Here is a 4,336-nt window from a genome sequence, read left to right as displayed (position 1 = left end):
CCGTGTAAACACCGAGGTGCTCGCTTGGGCTGCGGCCGGGCCACGCCTCGCGCTCGGGCGGCGCGTCACCCGTTGCTGGGCAGAGAACCCAGTATTTGCATCTCCCAATCGCTGGCTGCTGGTACGGGGCGGGGCTGGGGCTGCGGGGCTGGGCGGTCTCGTGGCTGGGATTGGGGGTGTCGGATGAGGTCGGTTTCTTTTCTTAGGCTAGGGACGCGCGTTGGGAGGGAGGCGAGTGTGCTTCCCATCTGGCTCAGAAAGCTGGTACCCGCCCCGCGCTGCCTTTGAAATTTTACCTTGGCTGTGACACCTGCCGTCAGGTAGGACCTCCGCCCCTTACTCTTTGGAGGGCGTCTTTGGATAGGCCCAGAACTGAACGTGGGGAGACCCAGGATCTGGAAGGCCTTTCAAGGGCACAGATTCATCATAAAGGTAGCCCCTGTGTAGTGCACACAGGATCTGGTCACATACATACATACATACATACATGTGTATAGATATAAATATATACTCAACAAATTCTTTTGGATCCAGCCAACGAGCCCCTTTCCTGTTTTGATCTCGGTTAAAATGCAACGTGACTCCCACTTTCTAGATTTGAAACACCGAGGACACGCAGACTCGGGCTTGCAACCTAGGCTCGCGCTCCCAGCTCTCTGTGCGCACGAGGTGTCCAGGCCCCGGTCCACCAGCCGAGGGTCTTAAGCAGGGTGGACCTCTCGATTTTCACAGTTCTCGAGCAAGGTTCGAGGACGTGTGGGTGCCCACTCCCAGAGCCCACCCTACCCGGCGCCCGGCAGGGAACGCGACTGGTGCGCCAGGCCCTCCCGGGTATGGAGAAGCGTGCGCGGCGGGGAGGGCGGAGTCACACCGAGGGGCGTGCCCCGGACGCATGCTCGAGGCGCGTGGCGGGGAGGGACTGCGCTCTGCCCGCTCACCCACGTGTGATCCCGCTCGGGCGCCGCTGGGCGTGTGCTAGCCCCGGGGGAGGTCACCTTCACGGAGCCCTGGGCCCGGGCGTGGGAGGGTTGCTGAGGGCCCGTCCCAAAGACAGGAGCAGGGTCTCGGGCCCCGGGTCTCGACGCTGGTACTCTCGGGGGACGTAGCAGTCGAAGAGTCTGTGTGTCTGAGCCGCTGACCTCACCCACATCTGCCCCAGCGGGAACTGCTTGCCCAGCCCGCAGGGTGTAGGCCTGGAGGGCTGGCCCCGCGGCTTCTGGGCAGCGCTGGGGGGTGGGGGGGGGGAGGCGGGGTGCAGCCTTTAGGTGTCCGGGAGGGAAGCTGGAGTACGGTCGGCAGGAGGAGGCGACTCTTAAAGGCACAGGGTGCTTGGAAGGAGAAGTCCCTAGGGCCTGTGAAATGGTTGCTCTGCTGACTTACTGGACGCTGAGATCTGGAGAGCCTAGAATTTCAGCCTTCACTAGCTAGCCTGACCGGTTCACTATTCCATGGAATTAGAATACCTCCCGATGCCTCCCTTTGCTTTTTCCTAAAAATGGGAGAATGCGGTTTCTTTTCATTTGATTGTTTTACAAATCAAATGGGATGAAAGATGTGAACATACCTCTGTTTCCTCTTAAATGCTCAATTAATCCTAGTTATGTGAGATTCAGGTCCTAAAGATCGCAACAGCATAGAGATACTAACATAGCAAGAGAAATAATTCGCAGGGATAGATCGCAAAGTCGTGATCATGAAAAAAAGATACTTTGAATTTTCTCACACTTTTACACTTTTACCCCATTCGTTTATTTTAAATGACATATAGTGGACACAGCCATCTTTTCAGTAGTTAAGACTAACTAGATCTGTTAGAACTAAATAGCTGCTATTGTTACTATACTACTATTATGACGTTACTGTCAGTTTCAACTTTTGGCCTCCTGGAAGTTTCTCAAACACGGAAAGAATGCTTGGACTCTCCCAGGGCTTTGTACCTTCTGCCTCCTCTTCACACCCACAAGACTGACCCATCTTAGCATAGCCTTAGCTCAGATAAGCCCTGCCCTGCCCACTCTTGTTTCCACCTGTCCCTCTCCATCTCGCAGGTGCTCAGAATGGTTTGTCTAACACAATACCATCACTGACCGTGATCGACTCACTTCATGTCTGACTCACTTCATGTCTGTGTTTACATGGAGCTTCCTACCCCACCCCCTGCCTTTCCTGCCCTGAGGTAGTATTGAGCCTGAAACTTTTCCTGCATATATGTTTAAACTTAACAGTTTTCCTTGACATACAATTCACCTAGCATACAATTCATTAATTTCAAGCATATCTTTCAGTGGTCTTTCCACAAAATTGTGCAACTATCACTGCAATCGATTTTTTAAATTTTTCATCACCTCCCTGCTACCTTATCTGAACTCTTTTCCTGAATTTTCTGTTTTGAGCAAGTTTTCCAGCTAAGTGAGTCTTTGCAGTTTGTGGAGTGAGCCAGGCTGCTTCCACACTCATCCCAGCTCTGCGTCTCTGCCTCCCTGGCCTCTGCTGACTTCATGTTTCTGTTCTCTCTGCACCAGTAGCTTTCCCAGATCATCTGACACTCAGACGGGATTATTTTTAACTTTCACCTCGTCTGAATGATAACATAATTTTTAATAATAGTTATGAAATACAATGATTAATACTAATCACAATAACCAGAAAAATGTAGATGGTGAAAATAATTTTTCATTGGTCTTTGTATGTGTAATCATGTCAGTATTCATAAATATTACAGGTTACAAAAAGGATAAGGATAGTGGATTAATATTTTTCAATTACATTAATGGATTTCTTTTAAAAAAGAAAAATCTACCTACCTATACAGTGCCCTGTTGTAAACATTAAAGTTTTAAAACAAGAATAACATTTTGGGCTCTTCTTGGTTGTGCAACAGGATAAAACACAGCATTGTGAAGCTATCCGCAAGCAGTGCAGCACAAGTTCGATCCCCAGGGAGGTGACCCACATGGTGCAGCAGACCTCTCCTGACCTGCCCGCTGTTCCCCTCAGCAGTGTATTTCAGTACATCTGCCTGTTCTGTTCCCCACTTTGTCTCTGGTGAATCCTCTCACCCCCTACACCTCTGGCCTGTACCCCCAGTTCTGTATCCATAAATAAATCTTTAAAAAAAAAGGAATAACATTTTAAGACTAGGAATCAAGAATCAATTTCTATATTATTCAAATACACTAAAACGTGATTTTACTGAACAATAATAATAGGTTTACTAAATAATGAAATGTGCAATTACCACACTTTGCAGTTTGTTCTGTTTCACTTTTAAGTTTTTCAATATGAAAGCTTCAAGTGGACACAGAATTAAAGTAAAATTAAAGTAACTCCCAAGTTCTGCTTCTTCAGCTTCATATTCACTGTGTGATCTTTATGTTGAATCTATTGTTTAAACACAGACATATGTTGTACCAAAGAAGCTGGAGGCACAAGTGCTCAGGAAGCAAGCTTGAACAATTCTGGATTGTAATGAAGGTATTCTCAAAATGAATATGTATAGCTGCATCTGACTGGGCTGTGTTAGGGCTGGTTGTGAAACTGGGAGTGCTGTCAGTTAACTTCCTCGTGGAATATACAGCTTATTAGAGCTTAATTATATATACCAATTTGAAGCTTACAAATACATTATTAAGACTTGAGTTAGACCAACAAATTGATCTTCTGGGAGGAGTATTTTATCAACGACTTGGTCTAGAATTGTCACTTGGTGTTAATAAAAAGCAGAAGGGCTTATTTTTGCCATTAATGCAGACAATTGACTCTATTGTTACCTGCATCACCCCACTCAGGACACCATGGCAGAGCAGGGGTTCCATGTGATCAGGGAACCTTCCTGATTTCCACTCTCACCATTGTATTCCAGCACTGAGCAGAGACTGACACAGTGAAGGCTCTCAATGTCTGTTCAATGAAGGAAAGAAGGAAGGTGTGGGCATGACTATCACAGACACCATCATGCACCAGTCCACCCAACTGTACCTGACTTCAGAACATCAGTCTCCAAACAGGCATGGTCCCCAAAGACATTCATGCTGAAGAAAGGGAACAATAAATAAGAACAAAGACATTCAATTTTTATTTAGCTATATTTCTTCATCTTAAAAAATTAGGAGATTGTGGCCCTCCCTGGTGGCGCAGCAGGTTAAAGCACAGCACTGAGAAGCTAAAGCCACTTCCGCATGAGTTCGATTCCCGCCTGCCCCAGAGGCATGGTCCCCAAAGACATTCATGCTGAAGAAAGGGAACAATAAATAAGAACAAAGACATTCAATTTTTATCTAGCTATATTTCTTCATCTTTTCTTTTTTTCTGATTTTTATTTATTATGGACCCTGCT

The sequence above is a fragment of the Condylura cristata genome, unplaced genomic scaffold (genome assembly GCF_000260355.1).
Source record: "Condylura cristata isolate star-nosed mole 26May11 unplaced genomic scaffold, ConCri1.0 scaffold00022, whole genome shotgun sequence".
Lineage (NCBI taxonomy): Eukaryota > Metazoa > Chordata > Mammalia > Eulipotyphla > Talpidae > Condylura > Condylura cristata.
The sequence above is the reverse complement of the archived record's forward strand: the minus strand, read 5'-3'. Positions refer to the sequence as shown.